Source organism: Ranitomeya imitator, chromosome 1 (genome assembly GCF_032444005.1).
Source record: "Ranitomeya imitator isolate aRanImi1 chromosome 1, aRanImi1.pri, whole genome shotgun sequence".
Lineage (NCBI taxonomy): Eukaryota > Metazoa > Chordata > Amphibia > Anura > Dendrobatidae > Ranitomeya > Ranitomeya imitator.
The window spans coordinates 760897570-760918276 of NC_091282.1; the positions used below are offsets into that span (position 1 = coordinate 760897570).

General features: G+C 46.1%; 1 non-coding gene across 1 annotated transcript; it reads left to right on the forward strand.

The window, feature by feature from the left end:
* Positions 1 to 2486: 2486 nt before the first annotated feature.
* Positions 2487 to 2677, forward strand: LOC138660436 (U2 spliceosomal RNA). Its single transcript, XR_011317842.1, has one exon. It is a non-coding gene; the product is annotated as a U2 spliceosomal RNA (small nuclear RNA).
* Positions 2678 to 20707: the final 18030 nt, after the last annotated feature.

Here is a 20707-nt window from a genome sequence, read left to right on the forward strand (position 1 = left end):
GGGGCTCTCCAAACGAAACATGGCGTCCCATCTCACTAACTGTCAATTTTGCATTGAAAAGTCAAACGGCGCTCCTTCCCTTCCGAGCTCTCCCATCCGCCCAAACAGTGGTTTACCCCCACATATGGGGTATTGGCGTACTCAGGACAAATTGTACAACAATGTTTGGCATCCATTTTCTCCTGTTACCCTTGGTAAAATAAAACAAATTGGAGCTGAATTAAATTTTTTGTGAAAAAAAGTTAAATGTTCATTTTTATTTAAACATTCAAAAAATTCCTGTGAAGCACCAGAAGGGTTAATAAACTTCTTGAATGTGGTTTTGAGCACCTTGAGGGGTGTAATTTTTAGAATGGTGTCACACTTGGGTATTTTCTATCATATAGACCCCTCAAAATGACTTCAAATGAGATGTGGTCCCTAAAAAAAAATGGTGTTGTAAAAATGAGAAATTGCTGGTCAACTTTTCACCCTTATAACTCCCTAACAAAAAAAAATTTTGGTTCCAAAATTGTGCTGATGTAAAGTAGACATGTGGGAAATGTTACTTGTTAAGTATTTTGTGTGACACATCTCTGTGATTTAATTGCATAAAAATTCAAAGTTGGAAAATTGCGAAATTTTCATAATTTTCGCCAAATTTCCGTTTTTTTCACAAATAAACGCAGGTACTATCAAAGAATTTTTACCATTGTCATGAAGTACAATATGTCACGAGAAAACAATGTCAGATTCACTGGGATCCGTTGAAGCGTTCCAGAGTTATAACCTCATAAAGGGACAGTGGTCAGAATTGTAAAAATTGGCCCGGTCATTAACGTGCAAACCACCCTTGGGGTAAAGGGGTTAAAGAAGATGGCGATCCCAGATTTTATTGTGTCTCGTCTTATGGTTTTTTTGTCAAGTCTCTGTGAATGGTTTTTTAACAGGTGAGATACCACTGGAATCCGGAGTGAAGCAAGGGTGCCTGCTCTCCCCAATCCTGTTTATTTGTGCAATAAACATTTGTGCAATGTAGCATTTATTATGCCAGATCAGGAAAGATAAAGTAATTCGAGGGGTCCCTGTTCCCGGTGGAGGAGGGGCTCAAATTAAAGTCTTTGGGTACATGGATGATGTCACCGCCATCTGCACGAACCCTGCTTGTCTCCGGAGGGTGGTGAGGTGTACCAGTTTTTTTAGTCAGGCCTCGGGTTTTAAGTTAAATTTTAATAAAACTGAGTGTTTGACAATCGGTACTTGGGATGTTGTTGACCTACCAGCGGTCAAAATGAAGCAGGATAGTGTAAAAATTTTAGGTATCACTTTTAATAAAGAAAAAAATGGGAGTGAAAGTTGGGAGGAGGTACAAGGAAAAATGGTGAAGAAATTTTCTTTCTGGAACTTGCGGAGTTTGTCAATCGAAGGGAAAGTTGTAATTATCAAGTCCATTTTATTACCAATGATGCTATATGTTGCGATGGTATACCCTCCCTCTGATTTAATGCTTAAAAAACTGACCCGTTGTATTTTTATTTTTATTTGCGGCTCAAAGATGGAGAAATTAAAGTGCACAGAAATGTATAAGAGACATCAAAATGGTGGCAAAGATGTCCCAGATTTGACCAGGTTTTTATACATAAATTTCTTCTGTTTCTGTTTTAAGCTCTTTAATTCAAATAGTGTTTTTAGTCACTTTTTAAAGTATACTTGTGTTTATGTTTTTAGGAGATGGTTTCGGCCATCTCTATCCTCGCCTGTTTTATTATGCCTACCTAAGCACCTTAGTATTCTAGAGAAAGTATGCAGGAAATATGATTTCACGAATTTGGACTCGGACCTTTTAAAAGATTGCAGGAGATTAATGATTCATCTAAGGAGAGAAGGAGTGTCGGAGGTAATCAACTTCTCATGGAACACTTCTAAGCGCGTGTGGAGAAACGTGTATGGGAAATTTCTTGCAAATGTGCATAAAGATCTTGCCTGGATGTCCGTACACCAGTGCCTCCCTACTAGAGACTTCCAGCACCGAAGAGGCCTGGTGGCACGAGCAAAATGTCCAAGGGACTCATGTGCGTGCAGTGAGACTGTGCTACACCTGTTCTGGGACTGCTGCTATGCTCAAGAACTGTGGAAAAAAATAGGGGTGCTTTTAAAATGGGTTTGTGGGTTGAGAGATTTTAATCACGAGTATGTTTTATATGGACTTTTTAATTGCCCCACCTTGCATCAAAACAAGATATGTTGGTGCATAATAAATTGTGCAAAGAGAGCTTTATAGAAGGTCAGAAACATTTTATTGTTTAAATGTAATTTTATTTCCATAAATGATTGTATCAGAATAATTTTTAGTGAAATGTATATTTATTATTTAAAAGATATCAAAGATGTGGGTAGACAGGAGGCAAATCAGAGATGGCATTTTTATATGTGGAACACTATTTTGTACTGAATGATTTGTTCATTCTGGAATGGTTTTTATACTCACTGTAAATAATGTTATGTTCTTAGTATATGACTTAATAAATATCATGTTAAAACCTTATCTGTTCTTATCAGTTTAAAATCTGATACGTCCCCTATTTGGGGACCATATATTAAATGGATTTTTGTAACAGGGAGCTGGAAATGAAGCTTGCTTTGTCCACTCCATGCATTGACCCGTTATTGCAGTATCTCCGGGAACAGTGCACTCCTTCTCTGATCCGGTTTCCAAAAACAGATTGAATTGAAATCAGCGCAAGTTGTCTTTTACCCCTTTATGTGAATACTTTTCAGTGTCAGCGAAGCACATTTCAGATGCCAAATGTAGCATTTTGCTTGATTTCACTTGACCATTTGCAACATTTTGTGTGCCTTGCCTGGCCTTGCTTTCACCTATGTATGTCAAGCATTGTATTGCATTCAATATGCAATCAATCAATCAGTCAATCAATTTGTCTTTACTGGTTGCAACAGGTGTGTTAGGATGTAGTCCTGTGATAGGCCTTTGTGACAGTGTTGCAGATATACTGTGCCATCTACAAAATTAGGCCCTGTACTGTCAGGACTTGGTGTTTAAATGGAAGTATCCAATGAGTTGTTCTGTTCTATCACACATACCACATTTGTGACCACATGAATTCTTTTGCAAAACATTGTCTCCCTCTTGTGGACGACTGACTTTTAAATGCGTTGTATTATATGTATTTAAAAAAAAAAGGAAAAATGGTGCCAGTGCTGAGGTTGAATATGCTTGTCTTGTCCATCTACACCTGTTTAGTCAAAAGCATTAGAATACTCAATCAGGTGCGCTGCCTGCAGTAGATAGAATCTGTGCACGGAACCTTCACGTGCTGTCACAATGGGGCCTTTATCCATTGGCTCCGGAACTCTCACGTGTCACAATGGGCTCTTGGCCTATGTAAGGCAGTGTAAAATGGCGCCGTCTTCAGTCTGCTGCTGGAGCAGCAGCAGACCACATGGTAGGTGGGGGTCTGTGCCCAGCTTCAGTAGAGCCGGGAAGACAACTGCTCGCCTGTCTGATTTTTTAATTTCCCTCTCTTTCTAGCAGTCACTTGCACACTTTAGAACAAAAAGGGGATGGAGAGTGTGTTAAAATAGGTGGAGATATGCAGATTCAAAACGCGTTGTGCACAGCTTGAACACACACACAGCAGAGCTGTCATTGCGAATGCATTCAGGGTTTCTAGAAATGTCTTCCCCATGGCAGTCTTGTGCTCTGTCTCCACAATGGGTGTCAGTTGTAGACCTTGGTGCGGCCGAAGTGGCAAAGCATTTCTAGCATCGCTTCTCGGCCAAATGGCTAAGATCAAGTGCAGTGGCTTAACGGTTGCTGTACTTGGTCTGGTCTAAGGTGTCTGGGGTACCCGATTTGTCGGCCTTGGGGGATTGTCCTTACTTAACGGTGGGGACTTCACCCCCTTGCTGCTATAGGCTGTTGTGAATTCAGCTTTTGGGCTCCCTCCGGTGGTTGTAGAGGGTAATGCAGTTGTGCCTGGATTGCAGGAGTGGACATGTGTATCTACTGATTGCAGGACTGACTGGGGTATACAGGATTTGCAGGATCCTTTAGTCAGTGCCAGTTGTCCATTGTTCTTGAAGGATTCACTTCCCTGCTGGTCTCTCCAGTTTGCTGTGTTTTTCTACAAAGATAAGTCCTGGCTTTGTTTTTGCTGTCCACCTGCAGTGGACCTTATAGTTCTGTGCATTTTCATGTTTTTGTCTTGTCCAGCTTGGTCTGTGAAGGATTTTTTGCAGCCTAGCTATTTCTCTGGAGATGCAGATATACCCCCCATGTCTTTAGTCAGATGTGGTGATCCGTATTTTCTGCGGTGGATATTTTCTAGTGTTTTTGTGCTGACCGCATAGTGCTCTGTTCTGTTCTTTCTTTTTAGCTAGTATGGCCTCCTATGCTAAAATCTGATTTCATATCTGCGTTTGTTATTTCCCTCTCCTCTCACAGTCAATATTTGTGGGGGCTATCTATCCTTTGGGAATTTTCTCTGAGGCAAGATAGGTTTCCTGTTTCTGTCTTTAGGGGTAGTTAGATCTTAGGCTGTGCCGAGGGGTCTAGGGAGTGTTGGGTACCCCCCACGGCTACTTTTAGTTGCGCTGCTGGGATCAGGGTTTGCGGTCAGTACAGGGACCACCTTCTCCAGAGTACGTCTCATGCTGCTCCAAGGCCACCAGATCATAACAGTACAACTGGCCAACAATGAGTTAATTGCATCTCAGAAGAAGGGTGGAAAGATTTTGAGCCATTTCCTTAGCCTGTTTGGTCTGTTCCTCCCTCTTTACCTCTGGGTGGCTACGGAGTCTAGTATTAACATGAATGTTCAGGAGTTAGTTTCTCGGGTGGATCAGCTTGCTGCTAGGGTACAGGGTATTTCAGATTTCATTGTTCAAACTCCTGCTTTAGAACCTAAGATTCCCACTCCTGATTTATTCCTTGGTGACAGATCCAAATTTTTGAGTTTCAAAAATAACTGTAAACTGTTTTTTGCATTAAGACCCCGGTCTTCTGGTGATCCTATTCAGCAGGTTAAAATCATCATATCTCTGCTGCGTGGTGACCCACAGGATTGGGCATTTTCCCTGGAATCTGGCAATCCTGCTTTGCTTAATGTTGATTCATTCTTTCAGGCATTGGGGTTGTTGTATTATGAGCCTAATTCTGTGGATCAGGCTGAGAAAATCTTGTTAGCCCTGTGTCAAGGTCAAGAAGCGGCAGAATTGTATTGCCAGAAATTTAGAAAATGGTCTGTACTGACTAAATGGAATGAGGATGCCTTGGTGGCAATTTTCAGAAAGGGTCTTTCTGAATCCGTTAAAGATGTTATGGTGGGGTTCCCCACGCCTGCTGGTCTGAGTGATTCTATGTCTCTGGCCATTCAGATTGATCGGAGCTTGCGCGAGCGCAGAATTGTGCACACTGTGGCGTTGTCCTCTGAGCGGAGCCCTGAGCCTATGCAGTGTGATAGGATTTTGTCTAGAGCTGAACGTCAAACATTCAGGCATCAGAATAGGTTGTGTTTTTACTGCAGCGATTCTGCTCATGTTATTTCTGATTGCCCTAAGCGTACTAAGAGAATCGCTAGTTCTGTTGCCATCAGTACTATACAACCTAAATTTCTGTTATCTGTGACCTTGATCTGCTCATTATCATCATTTTCTGTCATGGCATTTGTGGATTCAGGCGCCGCTCTGAACTTAATGGACTTAGAATTTGCCAGACGTTGTGGTTTTCCCTTGCAGCCTTTGCAGAACCCTATTCCTTTGAGGGGCATTGATGCTACACCGTTGGCTAAAAATAAACCTCAGTTTTGGACACAGCTGGCCATGCGCATGGCGCCAGCCCATCAGGAAGATTGTCATTTTCTGGTGTTGCATAATTTGCATGATGATATTGTGCTGGGTTTTCCATGGTTGCAGCTACATAATCCGGTGTTAGATTGGAAATCCATGTCTGTGACTAGTTGGGGTTGTCAGGGGGTTCATGATCAGGTTCCTTTGATGTCAATCTCCTCTTCCCCCTCTTCTGAAGTTCCTGAGTTTTTGTCTGACTTCCAGGATGTATTCGATGAGCCCAAATCCAGTTCCCTTCCACCGCATAGGGACTGTGATTGTGCTATTGATTTGATTTCAGGTTGTAAGTTCCCTAAGGGCCGACTTTTCAACCTGTCTGTGCCTGAACATACCACCATGCAGAGCTATATTAAGGACTAGGAGTCTTTGGAGAAAGGGCATATTCGACCATCTTCTTCACCGTTGGGAGCGGGGTTCTTTTTTGTTGCCAAGAAGGATGGCTCCTTGAGACCCTGTATTATCACCTCTTGAATAAGATCACGGTCAAATTTCAATACCCCTTGCCTTTGCTTACTGATTTGTTGGCTAGGATTAAGGGGGCTAGCTGGTTTACTAAGATTGACCTTCGAGGGGCATATAATCTCATTTGTATCAAGCAGGGTGATGAATGGAAAACTGCATTTAATACGCCTGAAGGCCATTTTGAATACCTTGTGATGCCATTCGGACTCTCTACTGCCCCATCTGTGTTCCAATCCTTCATGCATGATATCTTTCGGAGTTATCTTGATAAATTCATGGTTGTATATTTGGATGATATTTTGATTTTTTCCAATGATTGGGAGTCTCATGTGAAACAGGTCAGGATGGTATTTCAGATCCTCCGTAATAATGCTTTATTTGTGAAGGGGTCAAAGTGCCTCTTTGGAGTGCAGAAGGTTTCTTTTTTGGGTTTCATTTTTTCTCCCTTATCTATAGAAATGGATCCGGTTAAGGTTCAGGCCATTCATGATTGGATTCAGCCCACATCTGTGAAGAGCCTTCAGAAATTCTTGGGCTTTGCTAATTTTTATCGTTGTTTCATTGCCAACTTCTCCAGTGTGGTTAAAACTCTGACCGATTTGACCAAGAAAGGCGCTGATGTGACGAATTGGTCCTCCGCGGCTGTTTCTGCCTTTCAGGAGCTTAAACGCCGATTTACTTCTGCCCCTGTGTTGCGTCAGCCAGATGTTTCTCTTCCATTTCAGGTTGAGGTTGACGCGTCTGAGATTGGGGCAGGGTCCGTTTTGTCTCAGAGGAATTCTGATGGTTCCTTGATGAAACCGTGTGCCTTCTTTTCTCGGAAGTTTTCGCCTGCAGAACGCAATTATGATGTCGGCAATCGGGAGTTGTTGGCTATGAAGTGGCCATTTGAGGAGTGGCGACATTGGCTTGAGGGGGCCAAGCACCGTATTGTGGTCCTGACCGATCATAAGAATCTGATTTACCTCGAGTCTGCCAAACAGCTGAATCCTAGACAGGCTCGATGGTCCCTGTTTTTATCCCGTTTTGATTTTGTGGTCTCGTACATTCCTGGTACTAAGAATGTTGTAGGGATTCGGACAAAAATCCGAGAGTGGACCCTCTGGGTCGTGACTCTAGAGCCCCCGGGGTCGAGCGGACCAGATGGAATCACCCCCTATACAGGGAGTGTTAGGGGCAGGACCTCGGGGGAATGGAGACACAACAGCTAGAGCCAAAGGGACGACCCAAGATAAAGAAGGTGACCACAGAGCTATTGGAATGGCGGTAAAATGATAGGAAAACAGGACTTAACTGATAAAGACAGGAACACGAGACGGTGCAGGACACGGCAGGAACACAGGACTTGGCAGGAGACGGCAGGAACACGGAACTTGGCAGGACACGGCAGGAACACGGAACTTGGCAGGACACAGCAGGAACACGGAACTTGACAGGACACGGCAGGAACACGGAACTTGGCTGGACACAGCAGGAACACGGAACTTGGCAGGACACAGCAGGAACACGGAACTTGGCAGGACACAGCAGGAACACGGAACTTGGCAGGACACAGCAGGAACACGGAACTTGGCAGGACACAGCAGGAACACGGAACTTGGCAGGACACAGCAGGAACACGGAACTTGGCAGGACACAGCAGGAACACGGAACTAACACTGAGACAAAGCGAGAACTAAGCTGGGAAAAGATACAGGGGAGCCTTAGGGCATAGGGACACTGACAGCAGGCAGTGCACCTACAAGGCAAAGGCGTCTTGCCTGGAAAGACGCCGAGAAGAAATAGCCGATGGGCACCGCCATGTTGGGGCGGAGCCATCGGGTCGCGACCTCCCAGCAGGCCCAGCGACGGAGGAGACGCGACCGCGCATGCGCAGAGAGACCGGACGCCGAGAGCCGGCAAAGGAGGATGCAGCGCGGCGCGGGACAGGATCGCGAGCGCGCCGCGGGATGGAAGAAGCCGGGTGAGTATGCGCAGCGGGCGTGACAGTACCCCCCTCCTTAGTCCCCCTCCTTTTAAGGCTAGAAAGGAATCTTTTCATGATAAGAGGAGCATTGATGTTCTCTCGAGGCTCCCAGGACCACTCCTCAGGACCGAATCCCTCCCAATCAATCAAAAAATAAGTTTTGCCCCTAACTACCTTTTTGGCAAGAATATCTTTAACATTAAAGATTCCATCAGTGGTACAGAGCTGAGTAGAAAGAGAGGTAGCGGAGTGAAAACGATTAAAGACTGCGGGCTTGAGAAGAGATACATGGAAGGCATTGGGAATGCGTAAAGAGGCAGGTAGTTTCAATTTGTAGGAAACATCATTAATGCGACTCAAGATAGGAAAAGGACCAATATAGCGAGGACCCAGTTTGTAAGAGGGGATTTTGAGCTTGATATAGCGAGAGGAGAGCCAAACTTTATCACCCGGGGAATAGGGAGGAGCATCCAAACGCCTTTTATCAGCAAATCTCTTCATATTATGGCTAGCTCTCTCAAGAGCCTCTTTAGTCTCACTCCAAATCTTAGAGAATTCCCGGGACAAGAAATCCGCTGCCGGTACCCCCGAGGAGAGAGAAACAGGAAGAGGAATGCTCGGATGTTGACCATAGACCACAAAAAAGGGAGATTTGGAGGAAGACTCACTGGGAAGATTGTTATATAAGAACTCAGCCCAGGGGAGAAGGGAGACCCAGTCATCTTGATGTGCATTGGAAAAGTGTCGTAAGTAGGTAGTCAGGACTTGATTAACTCGCTCTACTTGACCGTTGGACTGAGGGTGATAAGCGGAAGAGAAGTCCAAGTTAATTTTCAATAGACTACAGAGAGCTCTCCAAAAACGTGAGGTAAATTGTACTCCGCGGTCTGAGACAATATGATGTGGAAAACCATGAAGACGGAAGACTTGGTGTAAAAAGATTTTTGCCAACTCAGGAGCGGAAGGCAGACCAGGCAACGCGATGAAATGAGCCATCTTAAAGAACCGATCTACAACAACTAGAATGACAGAGCAATCCGAGGAACAAGGTAGATCAGTGATGAAGTCCATAGCGATATGGCTCCATGGGACGGAAGGCACAGGCAGAGGATGCAGGAGACCGGAAGGAAGCTGCCTAGGAACTTTATTTTTGGCACAAGAAGAACAAGAAGCAACTAATTCGGTGACGTCTCGTCGGAGAGATGGCCACCAGTAGTGCCGAGAGATGAGGGAAATTGTTTTCTTGACTCCTACATGCCCCGCAATCTTGGAGGAGTGACCTCAACGTAAAACTCTCTCCTTGTCTTGATTAGACACAAGAGTCTTGCCAGGAGGAGCTGAAATCACTCTTAGAGGAGCGAGAGTGACGATCTTCGCAGGATCAATAATGTGAGCCGGAGAATCCTCAATGTCCTGAGGCTGAAAGGATCTAGAAAGTGCATCCGCTTTGACATTTTTATTTCCGGGTCGGAAATGAAGTTCAAATTCAAATCGTCCAAAGAATAAAGACCATCTGGCTTGTCGTGGATTTAGTCTTTGGGCAGACTGAATATAGGCCAGATTCTTGTGGTCTGTGTAAATGGTGAATGGATGAAGAGACCCCTCAAGTAGATAACGCCACTCTTCTAAGGCTAGTTTGATAGCCAATAGTTCTTTATCCCCAATGGAGTAGTTACGCTCCGGAGCAGAAAAGGCTTTAGAAAAAAACCCACAGGTCACCAAATGTCCGGACGAGGATCTTTGTAAAAGCACTGCTCCGGCTCCAACAGAGGATGCGTCGACTTCAAGGACAAACGGTCTATTAGCATCAGGATGATGAAGCACAGGGGCTGTAGCAAAGCTTTGTTTAAGGGACTGAAAGGCCTCTTCAGCCTCAGGGGTCCAAAGACTGGAGTTGACTCCCTTGTGAACTAGGGCAGAGATAGGCTTGGTCATGGAAGAAAAATGAGAAATAAATTGTCTATAGTAATTGGCAAAGCCAAGAAAACGTTGGATTGCTTTTGTTCCAAGAGGACGGGGCCAATTCAAGACAGCAGAAACCTTCTCTGGATCCATCTCTAAGCCGGATCTTGAGACAATATATCCAAGGAAGGGAAGTGAAGATTGCTCAAAGATGCACTTCTCAATCTTAGCGAACAGATGATTCTCTCTTAGCCGTTGCAGAACACGGCGGACATCTCGTCTATGAGTGGAGAGATCCGGAGAAAAGATGAGAATGTCGTCAAGGTAAACCACGACTGAGGAGTAGAGAAGATCCCGAAATACATCGTTCACAAATTCCTGGAAAACCGCAGGGGCGTTGCAGAGACCAAACGGCATAACCAAGTATTCATAGTGACCGTCACGAGTATTGAAGGCGGTCTTCCACTCATCGCCCGCACGAATTCGAACCAGATTGTATGCGCCACGTAAATCCAGTTTGGTAAAAATTTGCGCACCTCGAAGACGATCGAAGAGTTCTGGAATGAGTGGCAGAGGATATTTGTTCTTCACCGTGATGTTGTTTAGGCCTCGATAATCAATACAGGGACGAAGAGAACCATCCTTCTTCTTCACAAAAAAAACCCCTGCTCCGGCGGGAGAAGAGGACTTGCGAATGAATCCTTTAGCAAGATTTTCCTGAATATACTCAGACATAGCCTGTGTCTCAGCAGGAGAGAGAGGGTAGATTCTTCCCCTGGGCGGGTTAGTTCCAGGCACGAGATCTATGGGACAATAATAGAGACGATGAGGCGGAAGACCCTCAGCCTCTTTCTTGTTGAAGACATCGGAGAAAGCACTGTAGATGCAGGGTAAGGCGGGAAAAGAGGAGGAAGGAGAAGAAGAAGAACCTACAGGATGCACCGGCAGCAGACAACGTTCCCGACAAAGCTCTCCCCAGCGCAAGATATTGCCATTGCGCCAATCTAAAGTGGGCTCGTGATTCCGTAACCAAGGAAGACCTAAAAGCATAGGATGAGACAGACCCGCTAAAACATAAAATGCAATCTTTTCCTTATGCAGAACCCCAACTTGAAGTTCCACCTCAAGCGTAACTTGAGTAATGGTCTCCTGTAACGGTCTACCATCCACAGATGCAAGAATCACAGGAGCCTCTAGGGTTTTGACTGGAACGGAGAATTTCAAAACCTCTTCCAACCTGATAAAATTCCCTGCTGCGCCAGAATCCACATAAGCATCCAAAGAAATGCCCTTGCCAGAGATATGCAAAAGGACAGACAAAGTGAGGGGTTGAGAGGAATCACACACACCTAGGGAGGCCTCTCTTACCTGACCTAGGCGGAGGAGTTTTCCGGACGTTCAGGGCAAGACCGCAGCAAATGGGCAGCACTCCCGCAGTAAAAACATAAACCCTGAGTACGCCTCTCTTTACGTCGCTGTTCGGACATCTTAAGACGGTCCACTTGCATAGGTTCTGGTGCGGACGCCAGAGAGGAAGTCCTAGGCTGTGGGCTGAGTGGCTTACGGGTGGCAGGGGAAGGACGAAGAGATCTCCGCTCCCGGGCGCGTTCCTGGAACCGAAGGTCAATATGGGTAGCTAAGGAAATTAAATCCTCCAAAACCGTAGGGGTGTCCCGACCAGCTAACTCATCTTTAATGCACCCAGAGAGGCCCCGCCAGAAAGCGCCCACTAACGCCTCATTGTTCCAGCCTAAGTCAGAGGAGAGGGTGCGGAACTGAATAGCATACTGGCTCACAGATAACGATCCCTGATGGAGAGACAATAGAGCCTCAGTAGTAGAGGCCAGACGACCAGGTTCGTCAAAGACAAGACGGAAGGTCTCCAAAAATTCAGACAACCGGGAGACTAGGGGATCGTCTCGCTCCCAAAGTGGATTAACCCATGCCAAGGCGTCACCCTCCAGATGGGAAATCAAAAAGGCAACTTTGGACCGATCCGTCGGGTAATGCTGGGGCAGAAGTTCAAAGTGAAGACGGCATTGGTTCAAAAATCCTCGGCAGAATTTAGGATCCCCATTGTACCGAGGTGGTTTAGCCAAGCGGGGAGGAGGGTGGGGAGCAGAAGCTGAGGTAGTAGCGGCTGTCTGGATAGAAAGCAGCCGATCGTCTATCGAAGACATATAACTAAGGATATGAGCCTGGGTGTCACGCTGCTGAGCTAACTCTTGCTGTAAGCCAACGAGTAGAGCGGCGTTGCCAGGATCAGAGGGCAGGAGCGTAGACAGGCGAGAATCCATAGCCTTCATAAAGGACATAATACGGGACTGATTCTCCCGCAAAAAGAGTAACTCTTTTTGCGCAGCAGAGGCCCCAGCGGGGTCCATGGCCTTTGCCTACTGTAGGGATTCGGACAAAAATCCGAGAGTGGACCCTCTGGGTCGTGACTCTAGAGCCCCCGGGGTCGAGCGGACCAGATGGAATCACCCCCTATACAGGGAGTGTTAGGGGCAGGACCTCGGGGGAATGGAGACACAACAGCTAGAGCCAAAGGGACGACCCAAGATAAAGAAGGTGACCACAGAGCTATTGGAATGGCGGTAAAATGATAGGAAAACAGGACTTAACTGATAAAGACAGGAACACGAGACGGTGCAGGACACGGCAGGAACACAGGACTTGGCAGGAGACGGCAGGAACACGGAACTTGGCAGGACACGGCAGGAACACGGAACTTGGCAGGACACAGCAGGAACACGGAACTTGACAGGACACGGCAGGAACACGGAACTTGGCTGGACACAGCAGGAACACGGAACTTGGCAGGACACAGCAGGAACACGGAACTTGGCAGGACACAGCAGGAACACGGAACTTGGCAGGACACAGCAGGAACACGGAACTTGGCAGGACACAGCAGGAACACGGAACTTGGCAGGACACAGCAGGAACACGGAACTTGGCAGGACACAGCAGGAACACGGAACTAACACTGAGACAAAGCGAGAACTAAGCTGGGAAAAGATACAGGGGAGCCTTAGGGCATAGGGACACTGACAGCAGGCAGTGCACCTACAAGGCAAAGGCGTCTTGCCTGGAAAGACGCCGAGAAGAAATAGCCGATGGGCGCCGCCATGTTGGGGCGGAGCCATCGGGTCGCGACCTCCCAGCAGGCCCAGCGACGGAGGAGACGCGACCGCGCATGCGCAGAGAGACCGGACGCCGAGAGCCGGCAAAGGAGGATGCAGCGCGGCGCGGGACAGGATCGCGAGCGCGCCGCGGGATGGAAGAAGCCGGGTAAGTATGCGCAGCGGGCATGACAAATGTTAAGGCGGATGCCCTCTCTAGGAGTTTTTTTCCTGATTCCCCTGGGGTTCTTGAGCCGGTCGGCATTTTGAAGGAAGGGGTGATTCTTTCTGCCATCTCCCCTGATTTGCGACGGGTTCTTCAGGAATTTCAGGCTGATAAGCCTGACCGCTGTCCTGTGGGGAAACTGTTTGTTCCTGATAGATGGACTAGTAAAGTGATTTCTGAGGTTCATTGTTCTGTGTTGGCTGGCCATCCTGGGATTTTTGGTACCAGAGATTTGGTTGGTAGGTCCTTTTGGTGGCCTTCTTTGTCACGGGATGTGCGTTCTTTTGTGCAGTCCTGTGGGATTTGTGCGCGGGCTAAGCCTTGCTGTTCCCGCGCTAGTGGGTTGCTTTTGCCATTGCCGGTCCCTGAGAGACCTTGGACGCATATTTCTATGGATTTTATTTCCGATCTTCCTGTTTCCCAAAGAATGTCGGTTATCTGGGTTGTCTGTGACCGATTTTCTAAGATGGTTCATTTGGTGCCTTTGCCTAAATTGCCTTCTTCTTCTGATTTGGTTCCGTTGTTTTTTCAGCATGTGGTACGTTTGCATGGTATTCCGGAGAATACTGTGTCCGACAGAGGTTCCCAGTTTGTTTCTAGGTTTTGGCGGGCCTTTTGTGCCAAGCTGGGCATTGATTTGTCTTTTTCCTCTGCATTTCATCCTCAGACAAATGGCCAGACTGAGCAAACTAATCAGACCTTGGAGACTTATTTGAAATGCTTTGTGTCTGCTGATCAGGATGATTGGGTGGCTTTTTTGCCATTGGCCGAGTTTGCCCTTAATAATCGGGCTAGTTCGGCTACTTTGGTTTCGCCTTTTTTTTGTCATTTTGGTTTTCATCCTCGTTTTTCTTCTGGGCAGGTTGAGCCTTCTGACCTTCCTGGTGTGGATTCTGTGGTCGACAGGTTGCAGCAGATTTGGGCTTATGTGGTGGACAATTTGGTGCTGTCTCAGGAGGAGGCTCAGCGTTTTGCTAACCGTCGTCGGTGTGTTGCTTCCCGGCTTCGGGTTGGTGATCTGGTTTGGTTATCTTCCCGTCATGTTCCTATGAAGGTTTCTTCCCCTAAGTTTAAGCCTCGATTTATTGGTCCTTATAGGATTTCTGAGATTATTAATCCGGTGTCCTTTCGCCTGGCGCTTCTGGCCTCGTTTGCTATTCATAATGTCTTCCATAAATCTTTGTTGCGGAAATATGTGGAGCCCGTTGTTCCCTCTGTTGATCCTCCGGCCCCTGTATTGGTCGATGGGGAGTTGGAATATGGTGTTGAGAAGACTTTGGATTCTCATTTTTCGAGGCGGAAACTTCAGTATCTTGTCAAGTGGAAGGGTTATGGCCAGGAGGATAATTCTTGGGTTTCTGCCTCTGATGTCCATGCCGTTGATTTGGTTCGTGCCTTTCATCGGGCTCATCCTGATCGGCCTGGGGGCTCTGGTGAGGGTTCGGTGACCCCTCCTCAAGGGGGGGTACTGTTGTGAATTCAGCTTTTGGGCTCCCTCCGGTGGTTGTAGAGGGTAATGCAGTTGTGCCTGGATTGCAGGAGTGGACATGTGTATCTACTGATTGCAGGACTGACTGGGGTATATAGCTTTGCAGGATCCTTTAGTCAGTGCCAGTTGTCCATTGTTCTTGAAGGATTCACTTCCCTGCTGGTCTCTCCAGTTTGCTGTGTTTTTCTACAAAGATAAGTCCTGGCTTTGTTTTTGCTGTCCACCTGCAGTGGACCTTATGGTTCTGTGCATTTTCATGTTTTTGTCTTGTCCAGCTTGGTCTGTGAAGGATTTTTTGCAGCCTAGCTATTTCTCTAGAGATGCAGATATACCCCCCATGTCTTTAGTCAGATGTGGTGATCCGTATTTTCTGCGGTGGATATTTTCTAGTGTTTTTGTGCTGACCGCATAGTGCTCTGTTCTGTTCTTTCTTTTTAGCTAGTATGGCCTCCTATGCTAAAGATAGGTTTCCTGTTTCTGTCTTTAGGGGTAGTTAGATCTTAGGCTGTGCCGAGGGGTCTAGGGAGTGTTGGGTACCCCCCACGGCTACTTTTAGTTGCGCTGCTGGGTTCAGGGTTTGCGGTCAGTACAGGGACCACCTTCTCCAGAGTACGTCTCATGCTGCTCCAAGGCCACCAGATCATAACAATAGGCGTCCGGCTTAGTCCCCAGACAACGAGGAGTGATCGCGTCTTGTTTTCAGGGCAACCTGAATCAATAAGGGCGTTCCTTTTTGCTGAGTGTTTAAACGCTTAGTGGGCAGTGTAGGTTCTTGGGGTACTCCCTTCTCGGTCTTGGGACGAGTCTTGCCTCTGGTGGGATTCTGACCCTTGTTACTATTGGAAAGGGGCTTAGTCCCTGAGAGCCGAAAATGCCATTCTCTTTTGGATTTGCAGTGGGGGAGACTCCTCTGCGACAATCCATTAGAATTGAGGTGGATGAATGCCAACGTCATGAAAAGAACTTGCACTATATTGTGAACAAGGTTCTTTCCGGGTTCTTCCTCCTAGAGAGAAACAAAATCCTGTGTCTTTACGACCAGGAGTTCCGTGGCCGATATACCGTTTCGTTTACGGCTAAATCATGCTGTGAAAACATCCATGCAGCATTGTTGGTTGCGGACAAGGACTGTAACGTACTGAATGGACTAAGGTTTGACTTCCTGTATGGCGAAGAAGAAGTACCATTGGTGCTCTTCATGTACAGTCCATTTGTCTCCAAGGGCGATATCGAAACCTTTTTGAGGCGTTACTGCAAGTCAGTGCGCTTCTCACATGAGATCCTCAACTCCCAACGCTTCTGGAATGGGAAGAGGAAATATCTTGTGAAATTCCATACGGAACGTGATAACATTGGGGGCCTATGCCATCCGCCTGCCACTTTCGCAATTGGAAATGTCAGGGGGTTCCTACGCTACCCAGGAATGCCCTTGCGCTGTCGAAATTGCCAAGAATATGGGCATATACGAGAAAGTTGCGCAAACGCTCATGTAGTCATCTGTAACAAATGCGGTAAGAGTGGGCACACCTCCGCCATGTGTGACTCTGATATCGTATGCAATCTATGTGGGAAGGCCGGTCACGCCTTCAAAAATTGTCTGAGCAAAAGGACAAGAGCTGATGGTCCGTCTAAGTCAGGTCAACTGATTATCCAAAACAACACCAAAGGGCGTATGGCGACACCTGCCCCTGGACCTGGGTTGGCGCACGCTGACGGGTCCGGACCAAGCCCTTCTGTAGTTCCGCCGGAGAGTTACACGGTGGATTCTCAGAGGGATGGTCGTAGGGGCTCCTTAAATCCTCCTGGGGATTCCCAAACTATGGGATTGATCGATGTAGTGGCTCTAGATGCTGTAGTTTCCCAGAGTCAAAAGGAGAAAAAGCCCTCATTCAGCATGACTGCACCCCCGGCATTGTGCGGAACTAGGGAGACCTCTAGTTCCCCGATGGACAAGGAAAATCCCAGTTTCGCCTTACCGTTAACGGGAAGCTTGGGTAGAGGCAAGCGGGGTACGATTCCTTATCGATCAGCCAGTGTGGAAAGTTGGAGGGAAACCTCCAGGGCGCGAAATAAAAAAGATCCTGTTAAGACCTCATCGGGTCCTAGGCCATGTACCAGAAGTCGCAGTAATTCCTTGACCAGATCGAGAGCAGACCAGAGGGATGACATCATAGACCAGACCTCCATGAGGACAGCAGACCAGACCTCCATGATGACAGCAGATGTAAGTGAACCAGAGAATATGGACTCCTCACAGCATCTGAAAAGACAGAGAGATGATGTAAAGCAGCCTGAGGTCCAGAGGAAAGTTTGATGTCGAAGTGCTGGGGAGGAGCCGAGAGAGGATGCCACCTTTCTTCCTGCCACAGATCCAAGAAATATTAAACAAATTCTGACCCCTGGAAGGTGGAGGAGGAGATGCCGGATATAGGTTTTTTTCCTTCATTAAGTTCTGATTCGTCTTAAATGTCTGTTCCCATCAAGATTGCCTCACTAAATGTGAGGTCCCTAAAGAGCCCTATACGCAGGGCTGCTTTATTCTCTTATTTAGAGACACTTGACTTTGACTTTTTTTCTTACAAGAATGTGGCATACAATGCAATTTAAATTACAGAGACTTAAAAGGAGATTGGAATCTGGGCCCTTCCGTGTGGTCTGGTGCCAATGACTGCCGAGCTGCTGGAATTGGACTACTCTGCTGTGGACATTCTACCATCATTCAGTCTGTGACTGAAATTATGCCGGGTAGCGCTATATTAGTCCATCTTATTTTCAAAGGACTTCCTGTGCGTATGCTGAATGTATATGCTCCTCCTGGAAAGCAGGAGAGAGCTGAATTATTTGAAATCTTGCCTTTATTTTGTGTTGGGTCAACCCCCCTATTGGTTGGAGGAGACTTCAATTGCACGCGTGAGGGGGAATGTCGACAGGGTGGGGACGTGAACCATAAGGACCGTACCACCTATCTATTAAAAAGTCTTATTGATGATTTTAAGTTACAAGATTGTTGGAAGGTGCTCGTGCCGGCGGACCCGGGGGTTACATGGGCCAATGGTAGAGTTTCTTCTAGGATTGATTTTATGTTTGTGTCAACTGGTTTTAAGCCCCATAAATGCTTTCTTTTATCTAATTTATTTTCAGACCATAAGGTTTTATCTGTGGAGCTGGAGCTAGAGGGGGAACAAAAAATCTCGAGGGGATCATGGAGATTAAATACAACTCTCCTAGAAGACCCTGAGATTCAGGAAAGGTTTGTGCACGCGTACCAACACTGGCAATCCAAAAGAGACCCCAGAACCTCTATGCTAGGTTGGTGGGAGAGTATAAAACCTAAAATTAATTTTTTCTTTATTAAGGAAGGGAAAAATAAAGCTAAACAGAAAAAGCAGTGGTTCTATGTTTTAAATATGAGATTGCAAGTACTCTTTAAAACTAAAAGAAGTTGGAGTGGATGTAGATGATGATATTGCAAATTTGAAGTCTGAAATAAAAAATGCCCTGGATGAGAAAGGAAAACAAATAATTTTTAACTCCCATGTACAGCATCTGGAGGAAGGAGAAAAATGTTCCCGCTTCTTCTTCAAAAAGGTAATGGGGAGGAGGGACATAATTTTAAACCTGGAGGGTGAAAGTAATACTGTGGGAATGTTAGATAAAGCTTTTTATTTTTATCAACATCTTTTTAATACCAAAGTGATAGATCCTTCCTTTTTAGAGTATGCTATTAATTCCCTTGATTTTAAGTTGGATTTTTTAGACCAAAGCATTTTATCCAGTGATCTCACCAGTGAGGAACTTTTACGGGGCTTTAAAAGCTTCTCCAATGGGAAAGCTCCCGGTGAGGATGGTTTACCAATTGAGTTTTATCTGACTTTTTGGGGGATTTTAAAGGAGGATATGTTTTTATTGTTCAAATATGCTTTTAATACCAAGGAATTACCCCCTTCTTGGAGGAGAGGCTTGGTGTCTCTAATATATAAAAAAGGGGACAGGAGCCAACTTAAAAATTGGCGGCCTATTACGCTTTTAAATATTGATTATAAAATTTTAGCCAAACTTATTGCAGTCCGTTTAAAACCATTTATTTCCAAATTAATTCACCCTAACCAAGTGTGTGGAGTCTCTGGTAGAACGATAGCTGAGCCTCTTAATATAATTAAAGCCGGAGGAGTGACTGTTCCAGTACGGAGGGAAATAGGAGAGCAGGGCAGGCCAGACAGGTGCTGGTAGTGGGGGACTTAATTATTAGGGGAACAGATAGGGCAATCTGTCACAAAGACAGGGATCGTCGAACGGTGTGCTGCCTACCTGGCGCTCGAGTTCGACACATCGCTGATTGGGTGGACAGATTACTGGGAGGGGCTGGTGAGGACCCAGCGGTCATGGTGCACATTTGTTGTGGATTCTGTTTTTGGGCTCCCTCTGGTGGTTACAGATGGTACAGGGTGACTTGTGTTCTCTGCGGTCTCTGGTGTCCACCTGTTCTATCAGGATATGGGAGTTTCCTATTTAACCTGGCTTTCTTGTCATTTCCTCGCCGGCGATCAATGTAATCAGTGTGTCTTGTTACCTCTGCTTTCCTCTTCTGTAATCTTCAGGACAAGCTAAGTTTTTGATTTTCCTGTTCCACGTTTTGCTTTATTTTTGTTTTAGTCCAGCTTGCAGTTATGTGATTCCTTTTTGCTGGTTGCTCTAGTGGGCTGATATTACTCCTCATGTTCCATGAGTTGGCACATGAGTTCAGGTAATTTCAGGATGGTTTTTTGTAGGGTTTTTCGCTGACCGCGCAGTTCACTTTTGTATCCTCTGCTATCTAGTTTTAGCGGGCCTCATTTTGCTGAATCTGTTTTCATTACTACGTATGTGCTTTCCTCTCATTTCACCGTCATTACATGTGGGGGGCTGCTATTTCTGTGGGGTGTTTCTCTGGAGGCAAGAGAGGTCTTTGTTTCTTCTAATAGGGGAAGCTAGTCCTTCGGCTGGCGCGAGACGTCTAGAATCATCGTAGGCACGTTCCCCGGCTACTGCTAGTGTTGTGAATTAGGTTCAGGATCGCGGTCAGCTCAGTTTCCATCACCCTAGAGCTTGTTCTGTTTTTTGTGTGCTTGTCCTTTTGTGATCCCCTGCCATTGGGATCATGACAGTATCGCCGGCCCGAAAAGTGGTAATCGTATTGGCTGAAGTAGGAGGAAAAGTAGTCTGAGGAAGTTTTTTTTTTTTTTTTCCTTCCCTCAGAGTTTGCTGCATAGCCTTAATTGCAGCCTGGCTGCGTCTTACCTCCTCTTAATCCTTGAATGGCTCTGACCTCAGCTGTTTATCATGGACGTCCAGAGTTTGGCTTCCAGCCTGAATAATCTTGCTGCTAAGGTTCAAAATATACAAGATTTTGTTGTACATGCTCCTATGTCTGAACCTAGAATTCCTATCCCAGAGTTTTTTTCTGGAGATAGATCTAGTTTTCTGAATTTTAGGAACAATTGCAAGTTGTTTCTTTCTTTGAAATCTCGCTCCTCTGGAGACCCTGCTCAGCAAGTCAAAATTGTAATATCTTTCCTGCGGGGTGACCCTCAGAATTGGGCATTTGCATTGGCACCAGGGGATCCTGCGTAGTTCAATGTGGATGCGTTTTTTCTGGCATTGGGTTTGCTCTATGAGGAACCTAACCTAGAGATTCAGGCTGAAAAAGCTTT